Below are 17,200 nucleotides of genomic sequence, written 5' to 3' on the forward strand. Positions count from 1 at the left end.
CCTACCCAAAGGTAGCACTGCCCACTGTGGACTTTGCCCTCCACATTAACCGTTAATCAAGAAAATGTCCATCCTACAGACTTGACTATAGGCAATGTGATAGAGGTAATCCTTCAATTAAGGTTTTTCTTTTCCCAAATAACTCTTGCTTGTGTCAAGTTGACAAAACAAAACTAGCCAACACAAACATCATCTACTGCCAAGTCAAGAATATCTTGATTAGTATCACATGTAATATTATTTCTAGCCTTCCTCTACCCCTGCTACTATTATACCCAAAGAGGATGTGTCATAAAAGACTCTAAATAAGATATTCAGGGAGCAGACAGAATATGGATTTAGGAGTTAATCCAGTTTAAACCCAGCTGTTAAATCCACTCATTCATTCATTTTATATTTAGTTAGTAATTACTGAACATCTGCCATATGACAGGAAGTCACATGGGCGCTGGGCTTGCAGTGATGAAGAAGATACACTCTTTGCTTGCCTCTGTGAAATGTAGAGCATAGAAGGGTGTGTGCCTTGGTGGTGGGACTCCAGGAAGCTCTCAGGATGCAGAGAGGCACCCCGCATAGCCTGAGAGGAAAGATGCCAGCAGACGTACAACCCAGGCTGATGGCGAAAGGAAGAACATCAGTATGAGGATAGAAGCACCGTCTAGGTGTGGAGATTAGGAAGAGAGAACTCCAAGGAGAACTCAGAGCAGGGTGTGGAAATGCAGGAAGTCGGATGTCACTAAAAAGTAAGGGGTAAGAAAGAGGAGGAAACGACATAGACACAAAGCCTCACTCGTCATCCCAATGTGTCTGAAGTGAACAGTGGTGACATCTGTGTACAGGAGGCCAACTGCAGAACTTTGTATTTGCAAAGCTCAATGTCAAGGGTGTAGAGAGAAAAAAAATTGGACGGATAAGGAAACCACAGGAATGAAATTGGTTGGGAGGCTATTGCTATAATCCAGGTCACAAATGGTAAGAACCCAAACTAAGGCTTTGGCAGAGGAGAGAGTGCATGTGAGAGAGAGTTAGGAGCCAAACCTAGAAACAAGTTGAACATGGGATCTGGGGTAACAAAGAAGAAGGGAAGAATGACCCCCAGGTTTCTGACTCATGCCACCATGTCATTCCTAGGAAGGGGACTCTTGGAGGAGATGTAGATTTGGGGATGATGATGATGATAGAACTTTAGAAGGGTTAAATTTAAGACACCAATGACACCGGCAACTATAGGAAACTATGAACACGGGGCTAATTTGTCTGGAGCTCAGACATTTCAGTTTTTAAAAAATCACTGGCATGCGAGAGACAAGTAAAGGCATGCGGCAGGTGAGATTGCTCGGAGAGGGTATACAGAGAAAAAGAGGGACTGTGGGGAGTAACTAATCTGTTAGTCTATGAATTAGATAACGTGTGGACCCAGCCAACTGTAATGCCCCTCCCCAACAAAGTGCACTATGGGTATGCTGTGAACAGCGAGCTTCATTGTCATTAATGTTACCATTTATAATAAAAATTATACATGCATTTTCACAAGGCTTTCAGGTAGCTGTCTGACTTTTCAGACAAGATCAGGCATGCTCAGGGTGGTAAAGCCATAGTCTGTGACTATTTTTCTTAACACCTCTTAACACGGTCAGATAAAATCTGGACCTCTGTAGAGTGGAGTTGATAGCTACCAGGATGAAGACCTCTCAGCAAAACCACACACCTAAGAAAAAAAAAGAACCGGCAAGGCCATGAGACTCCAACATAAAACCATGATTTAATACACAGATTATTCTTTCATTGATTCTGTTCTAGGTGCAGCCCGTTTATGGAAACAGTAGGTGAACATATAATGCTGAGCATAGATTTGGAAAAGAAAAAAAAAGTAACAATTATTAGCCACCTCAGAAGTGGCTACAAGTGGCAGAGAAACTGTATGTATTTGGCCGTGGCGAGAGTAGAAAGCCGTCATTTAGAGAAAGACATAGGTAAGTGAAAGAATAGACATCAGAGCTGGGTATACACAGCCAACTCAAAGATCTGTCTCAGCCTTTCCTAGGCAAGTCACGTATGAAGTCCACTGCAAAGCAGATCTCACTGTCCTCCACCCACATCAGTTCTTTCCCCGAAGAACTTACTGCCATTGTCACCCCACCAGACGCTGACTCTGGGCTCTGTTCTTCCCTTATCATAAACCACCTCATACCATTCCTGCTGCATCATGACAGCACTCCGGCATCACAAGCAGAGTGCTCCCTCTAAAACCTGAGCACCTCCTCATGATTCCCCTGCTCTGTGACCGCAGTGGCTCCGCACTGACACAGGGGAAAAAAATCCAAAGACTTCGATGATGTGAAAGACCCCAGCCCCAGGACACCTGCTTGCTCCTCACTAGCCCACCAACTCCCCCGTATTCCAAAGATCATGAGACTCTCTGGCACCTCCAGGCGTCTCTCGAAGCCCGTGGGAGTTCTTTTCCATGTCATCTGCCAGGACTCTGCCTCGGAGACCCCTGTCCCTGAACCTGCCTGATCACCATCCTTTTGTGTCACCACAGATAGAAAGGATCTTTCACTAGAGAGTCCCCACACTGTGCCCTGCACACAGGTAGCACTCATCATATCCTACCATAGTTACATGTACAAACATGTATCTCCTCCTTCTAGAGTAACCATTTGAAGGGAGGGTCGCTTTACCCTTGCGTCCACCACACTTAGCCAGTGCTTGGCATGTAGCTCATTATGTGGTTGTTTCCATTAATACCTCATTTGTCACTCATACTAGTACTTACTACTTTTAACAATGGGATTTTCACTTGATACTCTATTCAGCAGTCTCTTATGAATAGAGTTTGGATAAGCAAGTTACATAGAATTGTCACCTCTTGTTACATTGATAAATATTGATTCTAAAACTTAAAAGGTACATAAATTCCTAAAACCATCTCTTGAACTAGCATAACCATATCAAAATTAATTCATCTAATGAGAACTATCTAAGTGTATTTATGTCTCTAACTTTAGCAAAATCACAATTCACTGAGTTCACTGTAAACAGAGACATTTAAGGGAGTTCTTTCAGACTGAACAAAACAATAAACAGACTAATTTGGGGTGTGGCTTTTTTTTTCTTTTTGGTTTTTTGAGACATAGCTTCACATAGCCTAAGCTGACCTCAAATCCCTTACATAGCTGAAGCTAGTCTTGAACCCCTGACCCTACTACCTCCACCACCCAAGCTGGATAGCAGGCATGCACCACCACTCCCAGCTCTGAACTGAAGTTTGATGAAGAAAGCTACAAAAATCTACAGAGAGATAAAAAGACAGGCTCTGTAAAAAATAAAATGGGCAAAAGCATAAACTAGCAATTCGCAAAAGCAGAGCTGTCACAGAAGTGTGTCAGAAGACAGTGCGTGTTAATAAGACAAAGGACTCTAAAAGAGTACAGCAATGACTAAAGCATTTTAATCCAGCAATGAATAGCGGTACATCGTGCCTGCGTTTGGACAAGTATATAGAAATAATCTCATACTGTCAGTAGCAGTGTGAAATCACATCGTACCTTTGGAGGAAAATTGTATTATGTTCTTTAATAGTAAATATCCTTTCACTCTAATTTCTAGGGATTATCCCTCTATAAATAAGTGTGTAAATACACACAGGACACATGCACAACATTATATTCACAGCATAGTTAGAATAGCAAAGACGTTTGGCATAATCATACATTCATCATATGGTACTAAATGACTTTTGGTCCATCTAGGCAAGATCATTCCATATGTGTGTGTGTGTGTGTGTGTGTGTGTGTGTGTGTGTGTGTGTGTGTGTGTGTGTACACATATATATACGTGTGTGTATGTATATATATACATATATATATATACACGTGTGTGTGTGTGTGTGTGTATGTGTGTGTGTGTATATACACATCCATTTAAAAGAATGAAAAGAGCCCCCAACTCCAGCAGACATTCCTTGGGAACCCTCAGGCTACCACATACAGAGAAGCGGGTCAGCTAACTGCAGATATTCACTTCTTCCTCCTCTCCGCCATATCCAGTCCCCCAGTCTCATCCCTAGCTCTGTAGTGGAGCACTGGCTGCAGCCCCCCCCCTTCCTTTCTGCCCCCATCTCCAATGGATCACTCAGATCTTCTCCAACTTTCTCAGTCATCCTGCTATCCCAGGCCCCAACCCCAGCAGAAATTCTCAGGGACACCACCTGCCAAGCCTGCCAGAGAAGCAGTAGGCCAGCAAAGCAGGCAGGCCAGCTTCAGATCCTCACTCTCCCTCCTCTACTCCAGATCTAATGCCCAGTCTCATCACCAGCACTCTAGCAAACTACTTGTTGTGGCCTCCCCTCACTCTCTATCCCCATTCCCAGGGAACTAAGCAGATCCTTCTTTCCTTCCTTCTGTGAACCTACTCATCCCCCACCTCTCCTAGCCCATCCCAGTTCCTAAGTGCCAGCTTCCAACACCTAGAAGCACATTTTATCCAGAACCCCCAGTGGCCATACCTAGCAGGATCCCAGAAGAATTCCCTATCAGGCAACACACAGCTACCACACCCTCCTAAGAACCAGAGAGTGCAATAGAAACCAAGAAACAAAGCACCCACATGGAGTATTTATGGTGATATCTTATTTGTACTGAAATGTGATTTTATTTGTATGTTAATAAATAGTTGCCTGGGAGTCAGAGCTAATAGCAAGCCATAGCAGAAGCTGGGCAGTGGTGGTGCACACGTTTAATCCCAGCACTTGGGAGGCAGAGCTAGGCAGATCTCTGTGTGTTCAAGGACACAGCAAGCATGGAGACACATGCCTTTAATATCAATACCAACCATAGAAGACCCGGAGGTCTTATACACAGGCAGTGACGAGGAGGTCATGTGGTTGGGTTTACAACCAATCAGAAGGCAGGACAGAAAGTCAATAAAAGGACAGACACACAGGAAGTAGGCCTCTTTCTGATGGGAAAGATGACAGCATCAGCTAAGGGTAAGAAAGGCAGTTTTAAGTCTCAGCTCTCAGTTACTGCTCTGACCTCTTGGGCTTTTAACTCTGCAATTGGCTCTGTGTTTCTTATTTAATAAGATGGTTATATCTACAAGTATTTCTATGAATTAGTCAAATGTTTATGGACTAGATATTGTTCATGTATTTATTGCCCATATATATATATATATATATATATATATATATATATATATATATATTGTACTTATTGTTATAACTAATTTAAGAAAAACTATACACCTTTTTTATTTTAGACAAAAATGGGGGAATATGGTGATATTTTGTTTGTGCTCTAACAAATAAGACTTTCCTGGAGATCAGAGTGCAGACCCAGCCACTAGTTAACCATAGAGGCCAGGCAGTGGTGGCACACACCCTTAATCCCAGCACTGGGGAGGAGAAAACAGAAGTGATATGGCTGGATGGAGAGAGGAAGTGATAGGCAGGGCGGAGACAGGAGCTGAGCCCTTCCAGTCCAAGAATTCCTAGATGTAAAGTAGGCTTTCTAGTGGCTGGCTGCTCTGCTTCTCTGATCTTTCAGCTTTCACCCTGGTATCTGACTCTGGATTTTTATCATTAAGACCAATTAGGATTTGCGCTACACCCACACAACAAAGACAAGCCCATATATCAGCATCTAGAATTACAATCATCCCAAATCCAGATGCCTAGACACCAATGTGAAAATACAGTCAATAGAAGCCAAGACAATATGTCCCCAGCAGCCCTACCACAGCAGGCCCTGAAAAATGCAAAACAGCCAAAGCACAAGTCAAAGGCCTGAAAATCACTTTATGGATATGACAGAGGTCACTGACAAGGAAATGACTAATCTGTTCATGAAAATATAAATGAAACAGTTCAAGACCTGGAAGCAGAAACAGGATCAATAACGAAAACCCAAACTGAGGGAAATCTGGAAATGAAAAGTTTAGGAACTCTAATAAGAACCTCAGAGGCTAGCCTCACCAACAAGAGATGGAAGAGAGAATTGCAGGCATTGAAGAAATGATAGAAGAAATGAATACCTTGATCAAATAAAATGTTAAATCTAAAAAAAAAAAAAAATCCGAGCACAAAACACCCAGGAAATCTGAGACACTATGAAAAAAATCCAAGAATAATAGGAATAGAGAGAAGAAACCCAGCTCAAAGTCACAGAAAATATTTTCAGCAAAATCATAGAAGAAAATCTTTCTAATCTAAAGTTTCAGATGTCTATCAAGGTACAAGAAGCATACAGAACACCATATAGCCTGGGCCAGAAAAGAAAGACCCCTCAGCACATAATAATCAAAACACTAAAAACAAAGAAAGAATATTAAAAACTGCAAGGAAAAAAAGGAAAAGTAACATATAAAGGCAGACCTGTCAGAATAACACCTGAGTCCTCAATGGAGACTCTAAAAGCAGAAGTATCTGGCGAGACATTCTACAGAATCTTAAAGAGACCACAGATGCCAGCCCATATTACTATACCCAGTAAAACTTTCCATCACAATAGCCGGGAAAAATAAGACATTCTGTGATAAACCACATTTAAACAGTATCTATCTGCAAGTCCAGCCCTACACAATCTAGCACTGCTAGAAGGAAAACTCCAACCTAAAGAGGTTGGTTAATCACACCTAAGAAAACACAGGAAATACATAATCTAAGGCAATCAAATAAAAACGGGAAACACACACACACACACACACACAAGGATCAACATGCTTTTTATATCTCTCAACATCAGTGGTCTCAATTCCCAATAAGAAGAAACAGACTAATAGAATGGATACAAAAGCAGAATCCATTCTTCTTCTATGTCCGAGAAACACACCTTAATATCAAGGATAGACATCACTTCAGTGTAAACAGATGGAAAAAAGCTATTCCAAGCAAAGGGACCTAAAAAAACAAGCTGGTGTAGCCATTTTAATATCTGGCAAAATAGACTTCAAACCAAAACTAATCAGAAGAGACAGGAAGGACACTACATACTCAAAGAAAAATCCACCAAGAGGACATTGCAATTCTTAACATCTATGCAACAAACACAAAGGAATCCAAGTTTATCAAAAGAACACTATGACAGCTTAAGTCACACATTGACTCTAACACACTGATAGTGGGAGTCTTCAATACCCCACTCTCATCACAAGGCAGATCATCCAGACAAAACTAAACAGAGAAACACTGGCACTAACAAATATTATAAACCAAATGGACCTAAAAGATACTTTCAGAACATTTCACCCAAACATACCTCATGGAACTTTCTTCAAAACTGACCGCATACTTGGACACAAAGCAAGTCTCACCAGATAGAAGACAATTGAATGATCACTCTACTTATCTGTTTGCCATGGATTAAAGCTGGCTATCAACAACAGAAAGCTCATAGAAACTAAACAAGTCACTACTACATGGGTCAAGACAGAAATTAGGAAAGAAATTAAAGACTTTCTAGAGTTAAATGAAAATAAATACACAACATACCTAAACTGATGAAACACAATAAAGGTGGGACTGAAAGACAAATTCATAGTACTAGACACCTATATTTTTAAAAAAAATGAGAAGTCTCATACTACTAACTTAACAGTACACCTGAAATCTCTAGAACACAAAGAAATCACAACTAAAAGGAATACATGGCAAAAAATAATCACACTCAGGGCTGAAATCAATAAAATAGAAACAAACAAAAGAATTAATGAAATGAGTTGGTTCTTTGAGACAATGAACTAGATTGACAGGCCTTTATCTAAATTAACTAAAAAGTGGAGAGAGGCTGTCCAAATTAACAAAACTAGAGATGCAAAGATGAATGTAACAATAGACACCAAGAAAATCTAGAGAATCATAAAGACATATTTTAAAAAACGTGTACTCTACCAGATTGGAAAATCTAAAGGAAATGGATAATTTTATTGATACATATCACTTATAAAGTTAAATCAAGATCAAATAAGCAATTTAAACAAATCTATAACCCCTAGTGAAACAGAAACAGTAATTAAAAAGTCTCTCAACCGAAAAAAAAAATCCCAAAACCAGATGGTTTTAACAAAGAATTTACCAGACTTTCAAAGAAAAGTTAATGCCAATACTCCTCAAATTATTCCACAAAATGGAAACAAAAGGAAGACTGGTCAATTTGTTTTACAATGCCACAAGTACCTGATACCCCAATCACATAAAGACTCAACAAAGAAAGGATTACCAACCAGTTTCCTTTATGAACATAGATGCAACAATTCTCAATAAAATATTTGCAAATTAAATCCAAGAACACAACAAAATGAGCACCCACCATGATCAAGTAGGCTTTATTGTATAGATGCATGGATGGTCCAACACACATACACAGATTAAACATAATCCATCATATAAATGTACTGAAAGACAAAAAAACACATGATCATCTCATTAGATGCAGAAAAGGTGTTTGACAAAATCTAACACCCCTTCATGACAAAAGTCATGGAGAGATTGAGAATACAAAGGACATACTAAAATATAATAAAGGCAATTTATAGCAAGGTGATAGCCAACATCAACTTAAAAGGAGAGAAACTCAAAACAATTCCACTAAAATCAGGAATAAGACAAGACTTTCCACTATCTAGTCCATATTGTACTTGAAGTCTTAACTAGAACAATAAAACAACTGAAGGAGATCAAGGGGATCCAAATTGGAAAGGAAGAAGTTAACGTATATTTATGAGTAAATGATATAATAGTATAAATATATGTTCCAAAAATTATACTGGGAAACTCCCGCAGCTGATAAACACTTTCAGCCAAGCAGCTGAATGCAAAATTAACTAACAAAAAACAGTAGCCTTCCTATACAAATAGCAAATGAATGAAAAAAGAAATCAGGGAAACAACACCTTTCACAAAAGTCTCAAATAATATAAAATATCTAGAAAAGACTTTCTAAACAGAACACCATTAACACAGACACTAAGATCAAAAATTAATAATTGGAACTTCATGAAACTGAAAAGATACCATCCTTTGTACAAAGCAGCAGCCTACAGAATGGAAAAAGGGGTTTTCTCAATTACATATCTGATAACGGGCTAATATTATATATATATATATATATATATATATATATATATATATTTCAAATTAGATATCAAGAAAACAAATAACCCAATTAAAAATGTGGTAAAGATATAAACAAAGAATTCTCAAGAGAGAAAACTCAATTGGCTAAGAAACAAAAGAAATGTTCAACATTCTTAGCCATCAAGGAAACGCAAATCAAAACTACTTTGAAATTTCATCTTATACCCATCAGAACAGCTAAGATCAATAAAAGCAAATGGCAGCTTATGCTGAAGACAATATGGAGTAAGGGGAACACTCATTCATTGCTGGTGGGAGTGAAAACTTGTACAACCACTATGAAAATGAAAATTAGTGTGGTGGTTCCTCAGGAAGATGGGAATCAATCTACCTCAAGATCCAGCTATATCATTCTTGGACATATACCCAAGGGATGCTTCATCCTACAACAGAGACACTTGACAAACCATATTATTGCCATTCTAGTCAATATAGCCAGAAACTGGAAACAACCTAGATGTCTCTCAACATATGAATGGATAAAGAAAATGTGGTACATTTATACAATGGAGTATTATTCAGCCATTAAAAATGAAATCATAAAACTCACAAGTAAATAGATGTGGATGGAATTAGGAAGAATCCTGAGCAAGGTAAACCAGATACAGAAAGACAAATATCATGTGTATTTATTTATATTTTGATATTAGCTGTTAAGTCAATGATAACCAAGATACAGTCCACAGAATCACAGAGGTTAGGCATAGAGTAAGGGACTAGGTGAGGAGCAGATAGATACCCAAGGAAAGGAAATTAGAGAGTTATGGATGGATGCAGGGAGGGACTGGAGCTGGAGGATCAAATGCAGACAGTGAGGGAACAGGGGGACAAGGGAGGGAAGAGGGAAACAAGGGAGGGAATATGGGAAGATACAGCTAATGTTAAGGGTCATCTGAGGAGTGGTATGGAAACCTAACACAGTCAAAGCTTCCTAAAATATATACAAATATGAGGTGAACTAAATGAAATCTCCAAACAGAGAAGACAGAGCCCCAGCTGGACATCATTTGTCACCAAATGAAACTTCCAGTCTTTGCATTGGGTTTCAGCTAATTGAGTCGTTGGCCAAAGGGGCCTCATGGGAATCCCCAGACAACCCAGGCTGTTGCCAATCTATAGACTGTTCTCCATAGCAAGGCCTCATTTGTGAAGACAACAGCTACCCAGTTCATTGAGCATAGAGAAGTTGAACTTATGGCAACACAGAGCCTTCACCCCCATGTGCTAGTGTCTCTGGTACAGGAAGGTGCTCTGCACACTACCAAAGGAAAAATGTGAACATTAAACCAGCCACAAGCCCTTGGATCTACAATGATGTCCTGCCTGCAGGATATGCTAGGGCAATGGTGCCTCAAAGCTTGGGAGAGTAATTAACCAATGTTTGGTTTGACTTAAGGCCTACTCCATGAGATGGAACCCATACCCAACACTGCTTGGGTGACCAAAAACCTGAGACTGACACTGCTTGGGTGACCAAAAACCTGAGACTGGAAATCCCAAGGACCAAGAGTGAATCAAAACACTACTGGTCCTTTTTTTAAGTAGCAATAAAATGACTTCTAATGACATTCTGCTATACTCATAGATCAGGGATCAGCCACTGTCAGAGAAGCTTCCTCCTGCAGCTGATGGGAACAAATACAGAGACCCACAGCCAAACAATATACAGAGAGTGAGACCTTGAACACTCAGCTCTAAATGGGATGTCTCCATCAAATCCCTCCCTTCGGGGCTCAGGGGAAGGGAGGCAGAAAGAGAGTCCTTTGTATATGTGTATTATGGCTTCCAGGTTAGTGTTTTCATGGGATTCCCGAGTGTGTGAATGAGGTGGTCTCTGTGTCTCTATCTGCTTCTTGTGTCTCTTCTTGGGCTCCTTTCCTTCCATTTGTTTTGTCCCGTTCCAATTATTAGTTTATCTTATAATTTTATTTTATTGTGTTTCATTATTATCCCTTAAAAGCCTATTTATTTCTAATGAGAGACAGGAAGGGGTTGGGTTTGGATGGGAGGGAACATAGGGAGAAACTGGGAAGAGTAGAAAGAGGGAAAACTGTAATCAGGATATATTATGTAAGGGGGAAAATATTTTCAGTAAAAGGGAAAAAAGAAAAAGAAAGGAATGACTTGAGGGCTGTCAAGTTGGCCCAGAGGGTATAAAAGTGCTTGCCATACAAGGCTCATACTTGAGTTCAAAACCCATGACTCACATGGAAGGAGACAACTGACTCTCACAAGCTGTCTTCTGACATTTATACAACACACACACAAAAATGAAATGAATGTGTTCTGAGATAGAAACAAGCTCAATACAGTCTATGTTAAAGAGAAAATATACATATTTTACAATATATAAATAATTATACAAAATAAGTTAACTGAAATAAGAACACATAAAAATGTTAACTCCTTCGAGTATTGGGGTACCATCTGTGACATTAATAACTATTTTATTGAAATCAGTGTTTAAGTGAATAAACCTCAACAGAAAAATAATTATAATCATGGAGTCTTCAGTTCAATGTGAATTTTTCCTTGATATACTAAAAAAACAAGTACAGATTATTAAAAATAAATATAGGGCTTGGGGGTATAGTTCAGTGGCTTAGTACATATTTAGCAAGCAATAAATCTGGGTACAACCCCCAGCCCTGAAAACATACATGAAATATTCATCCCCTCTGAACATACATCCATATCTCCTGTGTCACACTAAGATTTCTCATGTCGAGTTTGAGAAGCAGCATGAGTGTGGACAGAGAAAAGCCAGTACTGCAGCTCCCTCCCTGGGAACTACCAAGACCTCTGCTGTGGGGTGCATGGGAGCGTGTGAGGAACTCCTCCATCACAGCTGTCTGGGGCATTTGAATGTGTATAATGAGCACACAATGCCTTTGTACTCAAGAATTAATACATATTTATTCTGAGGTTTCCCTGGCTTGGGTTATCTGTCAGAGAAACAAATACACCAGCTAGACCTAAGAGGACGTGAAGGAACTGCCAATTAGTCACCTTTGAAATGAGGCCCAAGCTGTGCTCTGGCCACAGATGATGGCTGTCGACCAAGTGTCAAGCAGGACCACTATGTGATATTGAGTGATGGCACTGCATGCATGGCCAGTTTGTTAATGAAGTCACTGCCACATTGCTATCCTTGACAAGGGCACTGATTACAGTCCTAGGCTCAGAAGTCTTGGGAGAAAATAAACTTCCACCACAAATGAGGAAAATCTCCTGCTGAAGGCATTTGCTGCTGCCTCTGGAAGATCCTAACTGTGAGTGCTCAGGAGGGCGGCATCAGAGACTTTGACAATTTACAGGCAGAAGAACAGCCCATGGGAGCCAGAGGGATGGAAGCTGGGGTGGCCTGTGTAGCACTTTGACTGAACACTTTGATCCCTCCACAGAGACGTCACCAGCTGGCATCACACACACATGCGTTTCCTCTGCCCTCTCCACACAGAGAACCTGGCTCTATCCACTGCATCTCTCATCTGAAAGACCAAGTTAGCCAACACGAGCAATGGGTGGAGGTGGAAGACTGTGATAGATAGTTCATCTAACTCTATCTGCTATGTCCAAGAAGTATAATTCTACAGTGCAAACCCCAAAATATTGTCATCATGTGAAAGTTATATTTTTAAAAGATTTTCAAGTATGAGGTGAGTGACTATGGGTTTGTGCACATGGGTGCAGTGCTTGTGAAGGCCAGAACAGGGAATTGGATCCCCTGGAGCTGGAGTCACACACAGTTATGAGCCATCTGAAGTGGGTCCTCAGAACCGAATTCTTCTCCTCTTCAAGAAGAGCAAGCACTCTTAACCACTGAGTCATCTCTCCAACCCCTTCTGGGCAAATATTCTTGGTCAAATTTCTACTGCAAAAAAATTTCCCTTACATGTAAATGCAGCTAAAAGTCAATTAATAGCCCAATTTTACTTTCACTTCAACTAAAATTCCCCTTCACGTTATACAGCCAGAGACTAATCAGGAGTTAGTAGACCACTGACAAGTGACCAAAGATAAATATATGATAATGCAAAGTATAAAATCAGAAAACTAGACAAATCGGCAATTATAGTAACAGGAATGCTAATAAATTTAATGATTGTTCATTAAATAACATGCCATATAGCTATTCTATGAACTCTCCTGTGCAGTAAGAATTATAATACCTAAACCTTGAAATGCATGATGGGAGCTGGGGGTGGAGCTTAGTTGGTAGAGTGGTTGCCAGCATGCATGAGATCCTGGGGTCCATGCCAGCACTCTATAAATTACGAATGGTGGTTTACACCTGTAATCCCAAGAACTTGGTAGGTGGAGGCAGGAGGGTAAGAAGCTCAAGTTCATCCTCTGCTACAGAATGAGATTGAGACCAACCTGGATGGGCTACATAAGACTTTATCAAGAAAGGAGGGTCTGGTATTTCTAAAGTCCAAATTTCATGAAGCATGCTATTTTTACATGTAACAAGTTTTTCATACAAACTGTTGTCATCCTACAAAACAACTCCATTAAGTCCATGCACCTGACAAAGACTTGTTATAGCAGGCTCCATCTCCCCGGCATCTCTGCTGCTAGGTGTCATTATTTTTTGGACAAGAAGGTAAATCCTTCTTGAGCAAGTAATGAACTTGATGCTGTGGGCACCTAGCAGGAATACAAAATCATATGGGACAACACAGGCAGGGATTTCCCCCTTTTAGGAGAGGCAACTGCGTACACCCAGGGGATCATCCAGAGAAGCCACACTGAAAAGCAGTTTCCACAGTGTCAAAAGGAAAAAAGTAACAATCTCTATACACTCCACCCTTTGCAATAAAAAATAATGAAACATTTCTCCTCTGCACAAAAAAAAATCACTTTATCCTCATAGTATCTATTACAGGTCCTAGACAGACATATGTCCTCCTCAACTGCTTGGTTTAGTCACAGCAGCCATGATGCTCATGGTCACAGAAGTCAAAAGCAACTTTTGAAAGCCATTGGCCACTGATCTGTAGCCCGCTAGCAATTTGTTCCCTCTGCTCATCAAGCCACTACTACCATATGCCCAATGATGTCACAGCAAGGACAAGCCAGTCACAGCAGTGTGTCCAAGATGCCAGCAGGCACTCTCCCATCTGGGGCCCTTTGTCTCTCACACAGGGGATGGAAGCTCTGAAGCACAGGAGATGACAGGCAGGGTTCACAGTGACTGGCTGTTTGCCCTGGGGCCCTGGATTCGCCGCTGTTTTAGCAGAGTAGTTTTACAGAATGGTTAATTCAGGACACTTTCTGCCATCTGGGGTTATGTAATAGCAAGCGCCCAAATAAACAGCCATTTGAATCTTCTACAAAATCATCAAATCCCAATTGCTGGGCTGTGAAAAGGGAGGTGGTAGGTGGCTTTGAAATGCCTGTCTCTGGTAGCTGACAGCTTATTATTTTAAGACAAGGTTTGCTCTCCCCAACTCCCTTTCACTGACTTCATACACAAGCAAATGCATTGAAGGGCAGCTTCCATCCGAACACAGGGATACCTCCCTGTGAGAACACAGGTGCATAGCAAACCCTGATGAACCCATTCACATCAGAGGAAAGTCACCAGGCTGACAAAATCACTCATCCAAAGTGAGCTCAGATGGACAATGTTTTAGGAAAGAAAATACTCCTGTTCTTATGGCTTCAGGTATATAAACAGAGGTGTGTCCCTGGAAGGGTAGGCCAGCTGATGTCTACCAAAGGCAGGTGTTTCATGGCTGATCAGGTTAGGAAGAGGGGTAGAGAACAAGGCTGGCAGTCCTGGAACAAGCTGCTAGTGAGTCCCAAACCACTGGTAGCAGCCATGGGTACCTCCTCACACATGTGCACAGCTGAAGGATTTGTCTTAAGTAATGAATGGCCCCATTTTCACTGTGTACCTTATGCCGTGAGTTAGATGAGATCTCCTCCTCCAGAGTTCCTGATTGCTTTGCAATGTCCGTTTCTACCCACTTGCCAGAGTCGGGAACAAAAAGCAAAGAGGATCTGTGAGGAACTTCATTGCGTGTAGAGTGGAACGTGTTAGGGGAGACACTTGAAGGCCCTTACCACCCCCAAAACCAGCAAGTGCCAAAAGAGGGGTGCAGTTGCCACAATCGACCTGAACCAGTCATGAGAGGGTGGTCTCTGGTGGAGCAAAAACACAGCTCTCATCTCACTGGAGCTAAGAGGTAGTTTATTCTGGAAGCAAATATGAGTGACCTTAGCCAAGGAACACAGATTTTCATCATTTACATTCTCAACATGGAAGTAGTTTGTGGGTGTTTTTATAGTGACAGGACAAAGAAAAACCATCAACAGAAGCACTTTAACACATTGGTAGAAACACCAAGTAGGCAGCTTGAAGAAGCGAGAGCAACTTCAGCTATTGACTCAGATGCTATCTAGTGATGTTTAACCCTCTGGTTTGGTAAAAAAAAAAAAAAAAAAAAAAAAAAAAAAAAAAAAAAAAAAAACACTAAGGCTTTGTTAAGTTGATGCATTCCAAGAGGTTTTTATATGTTAGTCACAGGACATTAGGCCTGACACAGAGGTAGGCAAGGGATGACTATTTTGAAAGCTAAAGATAGCTCAAGATAAGTTATGATTAACTGGACTGTGGGCCTGCAATGTTTCAACCTCTCCTCATCCCCTGGAGCTCTGATCAGCCTCTGCAGACACAGCTTCTTTCCAGGAATTCTCATGCATATCTCATGGCCAGAAGTATTGTGGATGACATACTAGATGTGGCATCATTCTGACAGTGTTCTCTTTCAAGTGTCTCATTTGTAAAGAGTCACCACTATTAGTATGATTAGCTGCTAGTCATTGAAAACTCTGACTAAAACTCTCATCCACAACTTACAAAATGAGCCATTCAAAGACCCAACACTCCTATTCCTGTGGTGCACCTGACTTTGCTCTTCACACATGGGCTTCATCTTCCAGTCAGTAACCAGATGGCCACAGGCAGCCTAGGCTCAAATCCAGAGGTAGCCAAGTACACAAGAAGAGAATTGTCACCTTTCCGGGCACCTCTTATTTAGCAATAAGGGTGTCTCAGATGCCTTTCCTCCCATAGCATTCTTCCCCTATATCCTACTAACCAGATGTGGGCAACAATCCCACTTCTCAAGTAGCCACTGGAAAGAGGAATGGGACTCACTTTTCCAAAGACTAACCAGGAGCCCAGCTGTGTTGTGGAATATTAGTTGGAGATGTGTTGCATTTGTTTATGCTGTGGAACATTGGTTTAATGTGTTGCATTCTTTTATGGTGCATTTGTTTAACTCTGTGAAGCTGTGATACTGTGCCTGTCTAAAACACCTGATTGGTCTAATAAAGAGCTGAATGGCCAATATCAGGACTGGTAGGCAGAGAGAATAAGTAGGAGGAGAAATCTGGGAAGAGAGATCAGGGAGCAAAAGGAGGAGGAGAGAAAGACATCAGGGGCCAGCCACGCAGCTACACAGCAAGCTATGAAGTAAGAAGTAAAGAAAGGTGTATAGAATAGAGAAAGGTGAAAGCCCAAAGACAAAAGATAGATGGGATAAGTTAAGAAAAGCTGGCTAGAAACAAATCAAGCTAAGGCCAGGCATTCAGAAGTAAGAATAAGACTCCGCATATTTATTTGGTAGCTGGGTAGCAAGCTCCCCAGAGTAAAGAGTAATAAACAAAAAACCAACAACACAGCTGAGGCTCAAGAGATTGGTTCCTTGAACACTTGGACGTCTAAAAAAGTGGGACGGCTGCATGAACAAATGCAGGCTCTGGAAGGAGGAAGGGGGAAGGAGGAAGGGGGAAGGAGGAAGGGGGAAGGAGGGATGGGGATGAGGAATGGGGAAGGAGGAATGGGGAAGGAGATGACTCCTGGGTTATAGCAGTGGCTGCTATGGATGCTTGCCAATCCTAGGGATGGACAAGAGAACATGTTCTGACATGTAGTTATAAACCCTTACTTCAACCAGCACCCCCTTCTCAGGAACACTTGTAATGAAAGGCATCTGCAAGAGTCTGCTCATTAGATATTCCTAAGCAGACAGACCTCTGGACCGTGGAAAA

The sequence above is a fragment of the Peromyscus maniculatus genome, chromosome 19, assembly GCF_049852395.1.
Source record: "Peromyscus maniculatus bairdii isolate BWxNUB_F1_BW_parent chromosome 19, HU_Pman_BW_mat_3.1, whole genome shotgun sequence".
NCBI lineage: Eukaryota > Metazoa > Chordata > Mammalia > Rodentia > Cricetidae > Peromyscus > Peromyscus maniculatus.